This window comes from Triticum urartu, chromosome 5A (assembly GCF_056163025.1).
Source record: "Triticum urartu cultivar PI428250 chromosome 5A, HENAU_Tu73, whole genome shotgun sequence".
Classification (NCBI taxonomy): Eukaryota; Viridiplantae; Streptophyta; class Magnoliopsida; order Poales; family Poaceae; genus Triticum; species Triticum urartu.
Window position 1 is genome coordinate 283,475,029 of NC_141877.1, and position 19,160 is coordinate 283,494,188.

At 43.0% G+C, this 19,160-nt stretch overlaps 1 long non-coding RNA gene across 2 annotated transcripts in view; it reads right to left on the reverse strand.

The window, feature by feature from the left end:
* Positions 1 to 1,633: 1,633 nt before the first annotated feature.
* LOC125508437 (uncharacterized) overlaps positions 1,634 to 19,160 on the reverse strand; it is a 33,185-nt gene continuing 15,658 nt past the window's right edge. The window contains exons 2-4 of one of the 2 annotated variants that reach the window (XR_007283468.2): positions 4,018 to 4,179; positions 2,731 to 3,931; positions 1,634 to 2,174 (exon numbers count right to left, since the gene is read on the reverse strand). This is a non-coding gene — a long non-coding RNA (uncharacterized LOC125508437). The remainder of the gene's footprint in view (positions 2,175 to 2,730; positions 3,932 to 4,017; positions 4,180 to 19,160) is intronic. The other variant, XR_015604506.1, reaches the window with a different exon arrangement.

Consider the following 19,160-nt stretch of genomic DNA (forward strand, 5'->3'; position numbering starts at 1 on the left):
ATTAGAGCCCGTCTAGTTAGGAGCCTGAACACTTAAGTCAATTAGACCGGGAGAGTGTGGAGCTATGCGAGAGAGAGGGGCCCTTAGATTTGATGTGGAGGCCTCCACATCTGGGCTATTCTGTTTCGCGTAACAGAATATTATTCGGTTACTATTGTTGAATTGTTGAATTCGAGCGGTTGAACTCATGAATTCGAGCGTCTGAACTGATACTTTCATTTTCGTTGAAAATCGTCTTCTTTAGTTCCAAAAAGATTTTGCAATTTATTTTCGTCGGAACGGGGCATGTAATATATCGTTGGAAAGCTCTTAACATCTACATTACAAGTATGTTGAATGTTTTTGTAAAATCAATGGTTTAAGAGCAGTTTTGAAAAAATCATTTTTTTTCAAAACCGAAAATGCGAACCGTATTTTGGACTTAGTTTTCAAACGGTTTGTCGGAATTGAGCAAATAAGATGGCGTTGGAAAGCTGGTGAAAACCCGCTTCTTCCATATATCTAATGTTTTCAGATTTTATATGATTTAAAAGTAATTTAAAAATGGTGAATTCTAGATGAATTGTATTTTTGCAATTTTTTTGCAAACGGTTTGTCGGATTGATGTAAATGATACGACGCTGGAAAGCTATGGAAAATGCGCAACTATTTCATATGAGAAGTTTTTTCTAATTCCTTACGATTTTAATACAAATTCAAATACGGTCAAATTTGATTTCGAACACGATTTTTTTTAAGTTTGTCGAAATGGGGCAAATAATATACCGTTGGAAAGCTATCGAAAACGCGGAACTTAGTCATGTTGAACATTTTCTCAAATTTGCAGCTGCTTAAGAGTAATTTTGGATACGGCAAGACATATTTTTGTTGTTTTTCCGTCTAAAAAATAGAGTACTCGTACTGATTTATATGTTTGTTTGTACTGAGCTATTTTTCATAGAGTATTTTGAATACGGTGAGACCGTTCGTGTTTTTTTTCGTTTCAAAAATAGAGTACCCAAACTGATCTCTACATGGATTTGTACAGACCATGTTTTCACGGACCAAAGCATTTTTTTTATAAAACATGCTTTCTTTTTTCTAACCGTCATATTGTATTCATTGAACCTCCCAATGGCCTCGGTTGAACTATTAGGTTTTTTTTCTGACTATATTGAACCGGTGCAATGCCTTGCAATACTATTTAAATATTTTTTATAGAAGGAAACATTGTTATGGGGTGTGTGTATACATTGCTTTTTTACTTTGCAACCCCTTGAATCGACGCATGTTAATGAGAGAACTGATGTTGTTTTGCAAGGTGGACTTTCAATATAACTAGCAACAAGTTGGCACCATGTTCACTACAACAGCCCTTTCATGAAAATTGTCATGGTAGAAAATTGTCCACTACAGCAGCCCTTCCAGGAGTAGCATATACATTTTGTATGTTTACATTGCCATGCATAGAAGGTATACTGCAATAGCTATGCAATAGGAAGCAAACTTTCACCAAAAAAACTGAGAACAAAATGCTTGATGTGCAAATTCCATTAGGTACCAAACAACAGTTCTCCAACAATGCAGTCCAAGAGTCCATAGAGCATTTTGTTCAAGATTTTGTATATGCACTTGATTTTATATATGAGAACAAAATGCTTCAAGTCCAGAAAGTACAGAAAGTTCATAGAGTATATCTCTTAGTTCAAAACACACACTATAATGCTAGAGAGTATATCTCTTAGTTCAAAACACACACTATAATGCTAGAACTACCAAGAGTTATCCAACAATACTTTATGAACAGGTCTAGGAGTTCATCGAGTTCTTAGTCCAGGAATACTTTATGAACATGTCCAGGAGTTCATAGAGTTCTTAGTTCAAAGTTTGGTACCTAATGGTACCAAACAGTAGTACTGAGGCCAATAAAGCATTGGAGTTGTTCAGAAGCAGCCTGGGCACAAGTCCAGAAAAGTTTATACAATATATGCCTCATTTTTTAAATACTATCACAAAAATCGGACATAACTGGACGTAGGGACTTGCTTCAACCATAACTTCTATGTTGTCTCCTTTATTTATCAAACGAACAGACTGATTGTACATAGGATTTCGTTGGAAATAAACCGGCATGCCCTCCAGTCTGCGAGCGGGTTGGACTAGCTCCTAGGGGCCCATTCGGCGCCAATTGCTCCCTGCATTTAATCATAACAAGTCATGAGTTTCCATAACAAGTACAAACACATTCTAAGTGACTTGCACAATCAGTTTCATATTTGTGTAACCAAGCAAGTTCATGTTTAGTAACATTAGAAGTTCCCAAAGAAACCTAAAAAGATTTCTGTACTTTGAAATACTTCATTTTTACTTCCCAGATACTTCATTTGTTTTGAAATATGAACTTCTACATTTATTTCCTTAGAACTTGTTATCTTTTCCCTATGAATTCCATGGGTTTTTTGTGTTTCAGTATTTTTTGTTTATCTTGTTTTCTATTTTTCTATGAACTTATAGGGCTATACATGTTGAACTCATAGACCAGCGATGCTCGGAGGCAGGGGTAGGCGGCGGCGCGCTGAACTACGCTGAACATTTTTTCTGCACTAGATAGTGTGTCGACATGCTGCCAAGGTCCCACACATGTTTTGCTAGAACAAGTTGAACTGAATATCTTTCATTTTGAACATTGAAAGAAGCTACAACTTCTGTTGTCCAAATGTGTACATAATTTTAAGTTTTCCAAGCACATACCTTATGTTCTTGTTTGTTGACGGGCACGCCGCCCCTACTCCCACAGACTGTGGCACCGGCGAAGTGGAGTTGAAGGAGCGAGGATCACCTTGCTTCCCATTCAATTGAGGATTCATGCGACACTTGCTTCCCATTTTCATCAGTAATAGTACTAGTATGACTCAACAATAATTTCAGAATTGTAGATGGCATCCTTGTCAGTACGACTCATCAGTACTAGTGCTCTTTTTTCCAAAAAATTGTGTGTTAGAATACAAGCATTTTTCCCTATATGGATGTTACTTTTAACATTAAGAATAGTACTGATCAGTAATAGTATTGTGTAAGTCGTACTGATAAGTACTGCTACTTGTCGTACTGGTGAGCACTAGTACTGATCTAGCTAACACATAATTATTTTTCAATGCATTGTAGGCAAGAACGAATCCAGGTCAGAACTGATGCGATTTATTCCATCAAACTACTATGGAAGTTTCTGTTATGTTTTAAACACACAATTATTGAATTGTTTCCTTCCTTTTCATTATGAATTGATGGCATACTACATGTTGAACTGCTACACGAGGAAAATTCAGAAATACATAACAATGGTGTACTTCAAATATGTGCTTTTTCAGGAACAAAACTTTCTGAACCTTCTATACGAAAGAACTTGAACATCAGTCCAAACAGATTTGAAGTTGAACAATCATTTCCCTCACCGAGTGTTAAGGAAAACGAAAACCAGAGATGGCAGCCCATGTGCAGCACGGTGATCCTAGCAATTAAAGTCTCGCAAGTTAAAGAAAATGCTACATGGGCACCACATCATCTTTGATCCCTAAAATTGATGCTATCTAACATCCAGAGTTTTCACGAGTAAAAATGCCACAACGACATTGATTACCAACAATGATACTGTCCACATCTAAGATTCAGTGTTTATATATACAACACTAGAACAAGTTAGTTAGATCGATCATAGTTCATAGATCCATGTAGGAACAGGCGTGTGCTGCTGCCAGCTTTTCCAATCATAGGACAACCGCATGCTAAGAAGTATATTTTCCTAGGAATGTGTGGGAAACAGGCAACATACATGAACTTTGGTGTGGATTGGTAGTTGAATTTGCTGCCCACGCACACTAACACCAGCGCACAAGCCGTGTTGGCTACCAGGGGAGCCAGGATGGATCTGGTCAGAGATGGGGGCGGCGAGCGCCTGCATTTTTAGCAATGACAATAAATTTACTTGTACTTCAGAGAAACAACAAACTCATACACGAACTGACAATGACAGGAACCAACTTGAGCCACCGTATATGTGCTACCGAGTGTAGTTCTGGACACCCCCGAACATCAAGCATCAAACCATCCCTGAACATCAAGCACTGAATAATCGCTGAACTTATTTTGGGAAACATATATTTTCCTGAACTGAACCATCATCTTTATATTGAACTTCTCTATCTACACAATGGAATAGTATTTATTATATCTTGTCAAGAAATCTCAAATTAAAATTTGAACTTCTAGATCAAACATGCACATGAAACAGACAACACTTTCACATAACTACTATGTTTACTTGCCCGCATGCTTCTACAGTCATGGAAAATACAAGTCTACCTGCACAACTAGTTGCAGAATTTACACGACTCGAAGGTTTTCTCTAGATGCTAATTGATCCTCTCGACAAGGAATTTAATGACACGGATGCTCTTTTTTCTGCGGGGACTCACACAATAGCATTCAATTCATACAAAATTCACTTAGGTTATTGAACTTCAGAATTATATTCGTAGACAATGGTTTCAAAATAGTTACCTTGGATAGTGAAAGCACAAGTGCTCCCTGAGTGGTTTTGGTAATTAATGTCAACATATCTCTTGTTGGACTAATGTTTTTCATCTAGTATATTTCAGACAAGTTCAACAAATGGAGTGGCGTGGACAAGAGGATATGGAACCTTTTCAAGATGCTAAGGACAAAGGATTTGCTTAAGCTCAAAAGCTCAAGAGTCTACATTTTACTTTTAGTGATCCAAGATCACATTGAGTCCATAAGAAATCCAATACTATTAAAAGGGGATGAGGTGTTGCTTAATGGCTTGCTTGCTCAAAATGCTTAGTGATATGCTCCAAAACCCTCAACCACTTTCCCATATCCACATATGTCCCAAACCAAAAAGTCAAACTCGGCCCCACCGAAACTTTCTATTTGGCGCCACCGAGTTGTCTTGACATAGCCACTGCCACAAACCCTAATCGATTCGGTCTCATTGATGGGATCTCGGTCTCACCGAGATGGGCTTGCAAACTCTCTGTCGCCTATTACAATAATTTTGGTCTCACCGTGATATGCAATCGGTCTCACTGAGTTTGCTTAACCAACTCTCTGTTTCGCTTATTACAAAAATCGGTCCCACCGAGTTTGTGTAATTGGTCGAACCAAGATGAGGTTTTACCCTAACCCTAGCACATCGGTCCCACCGAGTTGATCATGTCGTTCCCACCGAAATACCTAATAGTCACATTATGAACCAAATCGGTCCGACCGAGTTTTCTGATTCGGTCCCACCGAGTTTGGTGATTTGTGTGTAACTGTTAGATTTTGTGTGAAGGCTATAAATACCCCTCCACCCACTCTTCATTCATCAGGAGAGCCATCAGAACATGTGTACACTTCCAGCATACATTTTCTGAGAGAGAACCACCTACTCATGTGTTGAGGTCAAGATAATCCCTCCAACCACATAAATCTTGATCTCTAACCTTCTCCAACTTGCTTTCCACTCAAATCATCTTTCCACCAAATCCAAATCTATGAGAGAGAGTTGAGTGTTGGGGAGACTATCATTTGAAGCACAAGAGCAATGAGTTCATCATCAACACACCGTCTATTACCTTTTGGAGAGTGGTGTCTCCTAGATTGGTTAGGTGTCACTTGGGAGCCTCCGTCAAGATTGTGGAGTTTAACCAAGAATTTTGTACGGGCAAGGAGATCGCCTACTTCATGAAGATCTACCCTAGTGAGGCAAGTCCTTCGTGGGCGATGGCCATGGTGGGATAGACAAGGTTGCTTCTTTGTGGACCCTTCGTGGATGGAGCCCTCCGTGGACTCGCGCAACAGTTACCCTTTGTGGGTTGAAGTCTCCATCAACGTGGATGTACGATAGCACCACCTATCGGAACCACGCCAAAAATCTCAGTGCCTCCATTTGCGTTTGCACACTCCAATCCCATCTCTGTACATTCTTGCAAATTGCATGCTTTACTTTCCGCTGCTCATATACTCTTGTCATGCTTGCTTGATATGTATTGTGAATGTTTAAACTTGTGTTAAAACTCCACCTTAACTTGAAGAAAATAAAAACTGCAACTTTTTCTTGTTAAGAGTCTATTCACCCCCTCTAGACACCTCTTCTTGATCCTTTCAATTGGTATCAGAGCATTGGTCTCCTTTGCTTTGGTTTAAACACCTTTGGAGGAAGATGGATGAGTCTACGTTGGGGAGTCTTAGACGTAGAGTGCCTATACTTGATGGAGAGTTTTTTCATGAGTGGAAAATTGAGATGCTTGAGATTTTCAATGAATATCATTTGAACAAGTATATTACTAGCCCTTGTGCACCTCATGTTGATCCTTTTCATCCTACCCTTGATGAGTCTATTGACATGATCCGTAATCTTAGAACTGTCAATTTAATCACTAGAGGATTGCATAGAAACTTGTTTGCTAGCTTGCCTGCTCTTGATTGTGCTTACACCATATGGAGATTTCTTGAGGAACGATTTCCAAACTATTCCTTGAAAAACTTAGATGAGATCCTTCATAAGTCTATTGCCTTGAGTAAGATGAGTTCCAATGATCCCAAATTTGGTGATTGTCTATTTGAGCTTACTAATCTTACGCGTGCCAAAGGAGATGTTGGAATCATTAGCAATATCATCTCCGAAGCCATTAGAATTCATAAAGATGACTATTGTGATGACCATTTATCTAATGAATTGCCCTCTCTAGAAATTGATCCATCACAAGACGATGTTGAACATGGGTACTATGATGAGGATGATGATAGTGACTTTGATCTCGACGAGTCTATGAGACACTTTGGTCTTATGGCAAATCTTCGCGGCTACATGGCTGGAGGAAAGGAATGGGTTCTTGATAGTGGGTGTACCGATCACATGACCGGAGACAAGGATATGTTTCGTGAGCTTGCTGAAAACGACGGCCCTCGGAAGTACGTCACTTTTGGTGATAACTCAAAGGGTAAGGTGGTTGGCCTTGGTAAGGTGGCCATCTCACATGATAGCTCTATACAAAATGTTATGCTCGTTAAATCTCTTGGCTACAATTTACTTTTCGTATCTAGACTTGCTGACTTTGGTTTCAATGTCCTATTTACTGAAGTAGATTGCCAAGTGTTTCGTAGAGATAATCATAAAATGGTCTTTACCGGTACATGTAGAGGTGATTTATATATTGTTGATTTCACTAGAAAGGCTCAACCTAGAACTTGCTTAATTGCTAAATCTTTGAAAGGTTGGTTGTGGCATAGAAGGTTAGGTCATGTGGGCATGCGAAATCTTGATAAGCTTATTTGACAAGGATAGACTTTGTAGTGCTTGTCAAGCAGGAAAACAAGTTGGAAGAAGCCACCCCGTGAAGAACATCATGACCATGAGAAGACCGCTCGAGCTACTTCACATGGATCTCTTTGGTCCCAATGCCTACAAAAGTCTGTGGAAACTCATTTGGTCTAGTTATAGTCGATGCTTTTTCGAGATTTACGTGGGTGTTCTTTCTCGATGATAAACCGCAGGTCCAAAAGATCTTCAAGAACTTCGCTAGGAAGGCCCAAAATCAATTTGAAGTGAAGATCAAGAAGGTTCGCAGCGACAACGGAATGGAGTTCAAGAACGCAAATGTGGATACCTTTTTTGACGAAGAAGGGATTTCACACGAGTTCTCGGCTACGTACACGCCTCAGCAAAATGGAGTTGTTGAGAGGAAGAACCGAACTCTTATTGAGATGGCGAGAACGATGCTTGATGAGTACAAGACGCCAAAACACTTTTGGGCGGAAGCGGTTGAGACAACCTGTCATGCAACAAATCGCTTGTATCTTCACAAGCTACTCAGCAAAACGGCATACGAGCTTCTCACCGGTAACAAACCCCAAGTTGGATACTTTTGAGTGTTTGGCTCAAAGTGTTACATTCTTGATAAGCATCGCCATTCTAAATTTGCTCCTAAATCTCATGAGGGTTTCTTACTCGGTTATGGCTCAAACTCTCACACTTACGTTGTCTACAGCAATTTCACCCGAAAGGTTGAAGAGACGATAGATGTGAAGTTTGATGAATCTAACAGCTCGCAAGTAGAGCAACTGCCAATTGATGTAGGAGACAAAGACCCTTCAGAAGCAATCCAAGACTTGTCTATTGGCAAGATTCATCCAACGGAGGTGAAGGAGAGTACCTCGTCCATCCAAGTGGAAGCTTCTACCTCACGACAAGGTGAACCAAGAGCTGACATGGAAGCATCCACAAGTGGGACATGCCAAGATGAAGAAAACGAGGAAGTACACCAAGATGAACCTCATCAACCTCCTTCTCCACCACGACGAGAGAACATCAACGTCAACAATGAAGAAGGCCAAGAAGAAGAACAAGATAATGAAGAAGATGCTCCACCCCGACCCAAACAAAAGCTCCCACGAGTTCGAGCAAGAGTTTCAAGAGACCATCCCGTCGAACAAATCTTCAATGATATCCAAACCGGGAGAATCACTCGCTCTAAAACTCGTTTGGCTAATTTTTGTGAACATTATCCATTCATCTCTAGCATTGAACCTATGAAGGTTGAAGAAGCATTGGAAGATCCGGATTGGATAAATGCTATGCATGAAGAGCTACACAACTTTGAGAGAAATCAAGTGTGGACATTGGTCGAGAAGCCCGACAACAACCACAACATCATTGGTACCAAATGGGTGTTTCACAACAAGCAAGACGAAGATGGTCAAGTCGTCCGCAACAAAGCACGTCTCGTCGCCCAAGGCTACACTCAAGTCGAAGGTATGGACTACGGTGAGACATATGCCCCCGTTGCTAGACTTGAGTCCATCCGCATCTTACTTGCCTATGCTAATCACCATAATATCACCTTGTACCAAATGGATATTAAAAGTGCTTTTCTAAATGGTGAAATTGAGGAGGAAGTTTATGTTAAACAACCTCCCGGCTTTGTCAATCCTAAGAAACCTGACCATGTTTACAAACTTCACAAAGCTCTTTATGGTCTTAAACAAGCTCCTAGAGCATGGTATAAATGCTTGACCAAGTTCCTTATTGAAAAAAGTTTTGAGATTGGAAACATAGATTCTACTCTTTTTACTAAAAGGGTTAATGGTGAATTATTTGTATGCCAAATTTATGTTGATGATACCATATTTGGTTCGACTAACCCTAATTTTAGTGAAAAGTTTGGAAAGCTAATGCCGGAGAAGTTTGAGATGTTTATGATGAGTGAACTCAAGTTCTTCCTTGGTTTGCAAATCAAGCAAACTAAGGAGGGTACCTTTGTTTCCCAAACAAAGTATACCAAGGACTTATTCAAGAAGTTCAACTTGCAAGAAAGCAAAGGTATGAAAAACCCCATGCCTACTAGTGGACATCTTGACCTGACCAAGGATGGCAAACCGGTTGACCAAAAGGTTTATCGCTCCATGATTGGTTCATTGTTATATCTATGTGCCTCCCGTCACGATATTATGCTAAGTGTGTGCATGTGTGCACGATATCAAGCGGCCCCTAAAGAATGTCATCTTAAGGCTGTGAAAAGAATAGTGAAATACCTAATACATACACCAAATTTTGGCATTTGGTATCCTAAGAGGTCTTCTTTTGATCTTGTTGGCTACTCCGATTCGGATTATGCCGGAGACAAGGTTGATAGAAATTCCACTTCGGGCACTTGTCAATTTCTTGGTAGATCTCTCGTGTCTTGGTCCTCCAAGAAACAAAACTCGGTATCCTTATCCACAGCCGAAGCGGAGTACATTGCCGCCGGTTCATGTTGTGCTCAATTACTTTGGATGACCCAAACTCTTAAGGATTATGTGATCTATGTGAAACATGTTCCATTGCTTTGTGACAATGAGAGTGCTATTAATATTGCTCACAATCCCGTGCAATATTCTCGAACTAAGCATATTGAAGTTCGTCATCATTTCATTCGAGATCATGTTGCTAAAGGGGACATTGATCTTAAGCATGTTCGTACCGATAAGCAATTGGCGGATATATTCACCAAACCGCTTGATGAGAAAGGCTTTTGCCGTTTGAGAGGTGAATTGAACATCATTGATGCTTCAAACTTGGAGTAGGAACTCCATTTGGATACATGCAAGGCATAAGCCTTTGTCTAATCCTTGACTTCTTCTCTTATGATGATGATCATATGTCTTGGATACATTTGTACCCTTGCATGCTATCTAACCCTTGTAGGTACTTGGATGAATCTAAATCCATGAGATTGCAACTCACCCACATCTTGAGCAATCTCTACATCACCAAGTCTCTACACAATGGTGGTTGAAGACAAGGAAGCATGAAACCCCTCAACATATCCTTTGACAAATTCTACATATCAAATTTCATTTGGTATCAAATTTCATGATTGTCATTTTGGATACACAAGTGCTCTTCCTTGCAAGACTAACCCATGTAGGTAGATGAACTCAACTCCAAGTGGTGCTCCCAACCATTGATGCACTACATCAACCTTGAGCACCCCACGCAAGTTCAACTACATGATCAAGTTCAACACCACCACCCAAGGTATGCTATTCCATCTTAGAGAAGCTTTACTCCAAGTCATGAGTCAAAGCAATCCAACAAGATGCGAATACATCAAAAGCTTAAACGAAAAATGGTAACCCCATTTTGAGCTTAAACGATGAGTATGACCTATGATCAAGTGTTCTCACTTGACTCCTCAGTCAATATACTCTAACATAGGTGACTTTGTCACCGCTCAATTCTAGATGAAGTTCTCTAGTGTTTCTCCGAGTCTTTGCATTTGTTCTTTGCATTTGTCCCTTGCATATTTATTCCCCTTCCTTTAACAAACAAAAAAAACTTCATCTAGATTTTCTTTTCTCTGTTTTGTTCTGCATCTCTTGCATCCAATTCATTGCAAATCCTTCAGTTAATTCCTTGCAAATCTTTGTGAGATCTTATTTGCCTAGTGAGCTGAGGTGACTATTGCTCTTTTTCTGTGCTGAACTTGGACACCCGGTTTGCTACTTTCGGTCCAACCGAATCCTTTCGGTGCAACCGAAGAACACAACTCAGTGCCACCGATTTCACTGCAAAAAAGACAATTTGCCACTTGTTCCTGCATTTTTGTTCCAGCTCCACTCGATGATTCTTGTCCTCTACCAGCATCACAATCTATATGCTGTTTTGCTCTGTGACTCAAGGACCAAACCTATTTTGACTCACACTCCATAAGATTTCTTCTTGGAAATTGATGTCAAAGGGGGAGAGAGGGATCACATCAAAGCTTATTCTCTTCAAAAGGGGGAGAGAGAGAGAAAAAGGGAGAGAGAAGTAATCACATCAAAGGCCCCAGATGCTTGGAATTCAAGAGGAGAGAAGTCACATGTCTTTAAGAGGGGAAAGACATGTCCATGTTATGTTCATGTTTATGATCTGTTTTGCTCTGATTTTGTTTCCCTATGTTCTCCCATTATCAAATACAAGATTCGGGGGGAGAAAGACTGCTAGGGAAGGAAGTCTTTAAATTCATTGCATATCTTTTACCTTTGGGGACATGTCTATATCCAATAAGAGTACCCAGTACTCACACTCTACATGTCATCCCAGTCTTGGTACTCTTGTGGCTTATTTTGTTTGCTCTGTCTAGTAGATGTATCAGTGTTATCTAACCTTGTTTACTCAGTTTCATCTCTTCCTAAGCCAGCTCAAGACCACAAGGTAAGTATATGCATCACACTCATGTGCATGATGATTTCTTGCTGATGTACATATTGTTTGCAAGAAGGAATCATGAACATGAAGTTACACTTCATACATTCATATCATTTGCTCTGATGCATATAGCCAAGATACATGTAACACATTGCTTGCTCTGTCATGATTATGCATTCACATGCTCTTACATCTCATATTGACATGATTGCATACATGTAGGGATAGCCTATGCATGTTACATGTCTTTCCAAAACTTTACTTGTTATCTTCTATATCTTTATCTAAAGCTTTGATGTATGTTGTCATCAATTAACAAAAAGGGAGAGATTGAAAGCACAAGTGCTCCCTGGGTGGTTTTGGTAATTAATGTCAACATATCTCTTGTTGGACTAATGTTTTTCATCTAGTATATTTCAGACAAGTTCAACAGATGGAGTGGCGTGGACAAGAGAATATGTAACCTTTTCAAGATGCTAAGGACAAATGATTGGCTCAATCTCAAAAGCTCAAGACTCTACATTTTACTTTTAGCGATCCAAGATCACATTGAGTCCATAGGAAAGCCAATACTATTAAAAGGGGATGATGTGTTGCTTAATGGCTTTCTTGCTCAAAATGCTTAGTGATATGCTCCAAAACCCTCAACCACTTTCCCATATCCACATATGTCTGATGTCTACTACACAACCTTCTTCTTGTAGTTGTTGGGCCTCCAAGTGTAGAGGTTTGTAGGACAGTAGCAAATTTCCCTCAAGTGGATGACCTAAGGTTTATCAATCCATGGGAGGCGTAGGATGAAGATGGTATCTCTCGAGCAACCCTGCAACCAAATAACAAAGAGTCTCGAGCAACCCCAACACATCCAATACAATGGTAAATTGTATAGGTGCACTAGTTCGGCGAAGAGATAGTGATACAAGTGCAATATGGATAGTAGATAATGGTTTTTGTAATCTGAAAATATAAAAACATAAAGGTAGAAAGTGGTAAAAGTGAGCACAAACGGTATTGCAATGCTAGGAAACAAGGCCTAGGGTTCATACTTTCACTAGTGCAAGTTCTCTCAACAATAATAACATAATTGGATCATATAACTATCCCTCAACATGAAACAAAGAGTCACTCCAAATTCACTAATAGCGAAGAATAAACGAAAAGATTATGGTAGGGTACGAAACCACCTCAAAGTTATCCTTTCTGATCGATCTATTCAAGAGTCCGTAGTAAAATAACACGAAGCTATTCTTTCCGTTCGATCTACCATAGAGTTCATACTAGAATAACACATTAAGACACAAATCAACCAAAACCCTAGTGTCACGTAGATACTCCAGTGTCACCTCAAGTATCCATGGATATGATTATACGATATGCATCACACAATCTCACATTCATCTATTCAACCAACACAAAGAACTTCAAAGAGTTCCCCAAAGTTTCTACCAGAGAGTCAAGACGAAAACGTGTGCCAACCCCTATGCATAAGTTCACGAGGTCGCGGAACTCGCAAGTTGATCACCAAAAAATAGATCAAGTGGATCACATGATATCCCATTGTCCCCACAGATAAGCACGTGCAAGACATACATCAAGTGTTCTCAAATCCTTAAAGACTCAATCCGATAAGATAACTTCAAAGGGAAAACTCAATTCATCACAAGAGAATAGAGGGGGAGAAACATCATAAGATCCAACTATAATAGCAAAGCTCACGATACATCAAGATCGTAATACCTCAAGAACATGAGAGAGAGAGAGGGATCAAACACATAGCTACTGGTACATACCCTCAGCCCCGAGGGTGAACTACTCCCTCCTCGTCATGGAGAGCGCCAGGATGATGAAGATGGCCACCGGAGAGGGATTCCCCCCTCCGGCAGGGTGCCGGAACGGGTCTAGATTGGTTTTCAGTGGCTACAGAGGCTTCTGGCGGCGAAACTCCCGATCTATTATGCTCCCCGGTGTTTTTAGGGTATATGGACATATATAGGTGAAAGAAGTCGGTCAGGGGAGCCACGAGGGGCCCACGAGGGTGGGGGCGCGCCCAGGGGGGGTAGGGCGCGCCTCCCTGCCTCGTGGCTTCCTCGAAGCTTCCCCGACGTCTACTCCAAGTCTTCTGGATTGCTTCCGTTCCAAACATAACTCTCCCGAAGGTTTCATTCCGTTTGGACTCCATTTGGTATTCCTTTTCTTCGAAATACTGAAACAGGCAAGAAAACAACAATTTGGACTGGGCCTCCGGTTAATAGGTTAGTCCCAAAAATAATATAAAAGTGTTTAGTAAAGCTCATAAACATCCAAAGCAGATAATATAATAGCATGAATACTTCATAAATTATAGATACGTTGGAGACGTATCGATGTCCCAAACCAAAAAGTCAAACTCGGCCCCATCGAAACTTTCTATCCGGCGCCACCGACTTCTCTTGACATAGCCACTGCCACAAACCCTAATCGATTCAGTCTCATCGATGTGATCTCGGTCTCACTGAGAGAGTCCTGAATTAGGGGGTGTTCGGATAGCCGGACTATACCTTCAGCCGGACTCCTGGATTATAAAGATACAAGATTGAAGACTCCGTCCCGTGTCCGGGAGGGACTTTCCTTGGCGTGGAAGGCAAGCTTGGCGATACGGATGTGCAGATCACTTACCATTGTAACCGACTCTATGTAACCCTAACCCTATCCGGTGTCTATATAAACCGGAGGGTTTTAGTCTGTAGGACAACATACACATCAATAATCATACCATAGGCTAGCTTCTAGGGTTTAGCCTCTCCGATATCGTGGTAGATCTACTCTTGTGCTACCCATATCATCAATATTAATCAAGCAGGACGTAGGGTTTTACCTCCATCGAGAGGGCCCGAACCTGGGTAAAAACTTCGTGTCCCTCACCTCATGTTACCATCCGGCCTAGACGCACAGTTCGGGACCCCCTACCCGAGATCCGCCGATTTTGACACCGACATTAGTGCTTTCATTGAGAGTTCCTCTGTGTCGTCGCCGTCAGGCTTGATGGCTCCTACGATTATCAATGGCGATGCAGTCCAGAGTGAGACCTTCCTCCCCGGACAGATCTTCATCTTTGGCGGCTTCGCACTGCGGGCCAATTCACTTGGCCATCTGGAGCAGATCGAAAGCTACGCCCCTGGCCGTTAGGTCAGATTTGGAAGTTTAAACTATACGGCTGACATCCGCGGAGACTTGATCTTCGACGGATTCGAGCCACTGCCGAGCGCGCCGCTCTGTCACGACGAGCATGATTTAGCTCTGCCGCCGAACAGTGCCTTGGAGGCCGCACCTGCGTCAGCTCCGATCCCTAATTCAAAGCCAACTGCGCCGATCGAGGATGGGCGGTTGGACGCCACCTCGGGGGCTGCGACCCTAATGGCGATTGAGCCGAACACCAGCCCCGTACTCTGCGAGACTCGTGACTCCAAGGAGCCGGACTCCTCTCCGGACTCCAAACCCTCTGCGCCCCTGCCGATCGAATTCGATTGGGCGCCGATCATGGAGTTCACTGTCGCGGACATCTTTCAACACTCGCCTCTCGCGATATCCTGAAGTCACTAAAGTCTCTCTCTTTATCAGGAGAGCCCTGGCCGGACTACGGTCAGCAAGGATGGGGTACGGACAATGAAGAAATTCAAAGCCCACCCACCACCCACTTTGTAGCCACTGTCACGACCTAACCGACAGGCTCGACTTCGACTCCGAAGACATCGACGGTATGGACGCCGATGAAGGAGACAATGAAGAATCAGCGTCTATTAGGCCTTGAAAAGCCACCTCGTCATACGACATATACATGGTGAACACCCCAAAAGAAGGAGATGGCGATGTAACAGCGGAGGATGACCCCTCCAAAAAACAGCCTAAGCGCCGGCGCCAGCAGCGCCGCTCAAAATCCCGCCAAAACAAACACGATGATTACAGCATGGGAGATAATAATACTCCGGAAAGCGCCGAAGAAAACCCCCTCCAGCAAGATTTAGCACAGGAGGATGGAGAAACCAGCCCTCATGAGAGAGCGGCAGACAGAGAGGTCGAGGACGATAATTATATGCCTCCCTCCGAAGACGAGGCAAGCCTCGACGACGACGAATTCGTCGTGCCAGAGGATCCCGTCGAGCAAGAGCGTTTTCAACGCAGGCTTATGGCCACGGCAAGAAGCCTCAAGAAAAAACAACAACAAATTAAAGCTGATAAAGGTTTGCTAGTCGACAGATGGACTCAAGTCCTTGCGGCCGAAGAGCATAAACTCGAACGCCCCTCCAAGAGCTACCCAAAGCGCAGGTTGCTACCCCGATTAGAGGAGGAAGCACTTGATGCGGCCGACCGACCACCTCGTGGCCGCGACAGAGAGGCCTCTCGGCCCTCCACTCAAGCCGCACCCCGTATCAAGGCACGGGAATATGAGCCGGACTTACTAGACATGTTGGAGGACAAGGCAAGACAAACAAGATCGATCTACGGACCGCGTGGGCGCCCCATGGCTCGAGACGGTAACCGTCACGCCGGCCACAAATTCGGCAGGGCCGAACACAGCTCATTGGAGCTACGTCATGATATCGCCCAGTACAGAGGTGCCGCACACCCACTATGCTTCACAGACGAAATAATGGATCATCAAATCCCCGAGGGTTTCAAACCCGTAAACATCGAATCATATGATGGCACAACAGATCCTGCGGTATGGATCGAGAATTATCTCCTTCATATCCACATGGCCCGCGGTGATGATTTCCACGCCATCAAATACCTCCCACTCAAGCTTAAAGGACCAGCTCAGCATTGGCTTAACAGCTTGCCAACATGATCAATCAGTTGTTGGGAAGACCTAGAAGTCGCATTCCTCGATAATTTCCAGGGCACTTATGTGCGACCCCCAGACGCCGATGACCTAAGTCACGTAATCCAGCAGCCAGAGGAATCGGCCAGGCAATTCTGGACACGGTTCCTAACAAAGAAAAATCAAATAGTCGACTGTCCGGACGCTGAGGCCTTAGCAGCCTTCAAGCACAATATCCGTGACGAGTGGCTTGCCCGGCACCATGGACAGGAAAAGCCGAAGTCTATGGCAGCACCCACGACACTCATGACCCGCTTTTGCGCGGGAGAAGACAGCTGGCTCGCTCGTAGCAACAATATGACCAAGAACCCTGGTAATTCGGATACCAGGGACAGTAGTGGCAGGTCGCGTCGCAACAAGCAGAAGCACCGCATTAACGGCGACAATACTGAGGATACGGCAGTTAATGCCGGATTCAGAGGCTCTAAATCCGGTCAGTGGAAAAAGCCATTCAAAAGGAATCCTAGGGGCCCGTCCAGTTTGGACCGAATACTCGACCGCTTATGTCAGATACATGGCACCCCCGAAAAGCCGGCCAATCACACCAACAGGGATTGTTGGGTGTTCAAGCAGGCAGGCAAGTTAAATGCCGAAAATGAAGACAAGGGACTGCATAGCGATGACGACGAGGAGCCCCGGCCGCCGAACAACAGTGGACAGAAGGGTTTTCCCCCACAAATGCGGATGGTGAACATGATATACGCAACCCACATCCTCAAGAGGGAGCGGAAGCGCGCGTTAAGGGACGTATACGCGATAGAGCCAGTCGCTCCAAAGTTCAACCCATGGTCCTCCTGTCCGATCACCTTTGATCGAAGGGACCATCCCACTAGCACCCGTCACGGCGGATTCGTCGCATTGGTTCTAGACCCAATTATTGACGGATTTCATCTCACTAGAGTCCTTATGGACGGCGGCAGCAGCCTGAACCTGCTCTACCAGGATACAGCGCGGAAAAAGGGCATAGATCCCTCGAGGATTAAGCCCACCAAAACGACCTTTAAAGGCGTAATAACAGGTGTAGAGGCCAACTGTACAGGTTCAGTCACACTTGAAGTGGTCTTCGGATCTCCGGATAATTTCCGAAGCGAGGAGTTAATCTTCGACATAGTCCCGTTCTGCAGTGGTTATCACGCACTGCTCGGGCGAAACGCATTTGCCAAGTTCAATGCGGTACCGCACTACACATACCTTAAGCTCAAGATGCCAGGCTCTCGAGGAGTAATTACGGTCAATGGAAACACCGAATGCTCCCTCCGAACGGAGGAGCACACGACGGCCCTTGCAGCGGAAGTACAAAGCAGCCTCTCTAGACAGTTCTCCAGTCCGGCCACTAAACGACCGGACACCGTCAAGCGCGTCCGGAGTAACCTACAACAAGACCGCCTAGCACGATCCGAGCAGGCGTAACAATGCGGCCCCAACCCCAACCCTCGCAAAAAGGCGACGTCAGTACTTCGCGTACATAACTACACTCTAGAGATACCATGGGTACAGGGGGAGGGGCACCACCACAGCACGCCCAAAAAAACGGCTTAAACCGCACCAAGGGCTGCCGATTTTTTAATTTTCCCTTACTTTTAGGACTCCACACTTCGGAAGGCCTGTTCGGCAGTTCAATTGCCGCACAAACGATGCAAGAACCAGGGAAGCAGACAAGCCACGCCGCATTACGGAACTCCCAGGTGGTCTCTATCACGAGCAGTATACCTGTTTCGCATATTATTCCGCAGCTTGCCCCTGGAGCGGACATGTTAAATAGTCCAACCTTTTGCTTATCGCATTATTTGTATCGTTCTGCTTTGATCGCAGCCCTCTTTAATAAACAATGCATAGCTTTTGTCTATTTTTGCATTACTCTATTTTTATTTTCATTATATATGTTCCTTAACGACATGTTGCACCCGTATGTTGGAAATATGCCCTAGAGGCAATAATAAAAGCATTATTATTATATTTCCTTGTTCATGATAATTGTCTTTATTCATGCTATAATTGTGTTATCCGGAAATCGTAATACATGTGTGAGTAACAGACACCAACATGTCCCTTGTAAGCCTCTAGTTGACTAGCTCGTTGATCAACAGATAGTCATGGTTTCCTGACTATGGACATTGGATGTCATTGATAACAAGATCACATCATTAGGAGAATGATGTGATGGACAAGACCCAATCCTAAACATAGCATAAGATCGTATAGTTCGTTTGCTAGAGTTTTCCAATGTCAAGTATCTTTTCCTTAGACCATGAGATCGTGTAACTCCCGGATACCGTAGGAGTGCTTTGGGTATACCAAACGTCACAACGTAACTGGGTGACTATAAAGGTAGACTACGGGTATCTCCGAAAGTGTCTGTTGGGTTGACACGGATCAAGACTGGGATTTGTCACTCCGTATGACGGAGAGGTATCACTGGGCCCACTCGGTAATGCATCATCATTATGAGCTCAGAGTGACCAAGTGTCTGGTCACGGGATCATGCATTACGGTACGAGTAAAGTGACTTGCCGGTAACGAGATTGAACGAGGTATTGGGATACCGACGATCGAATCTCGGGCAAGTAACATATCGATTGACAAAGGGAA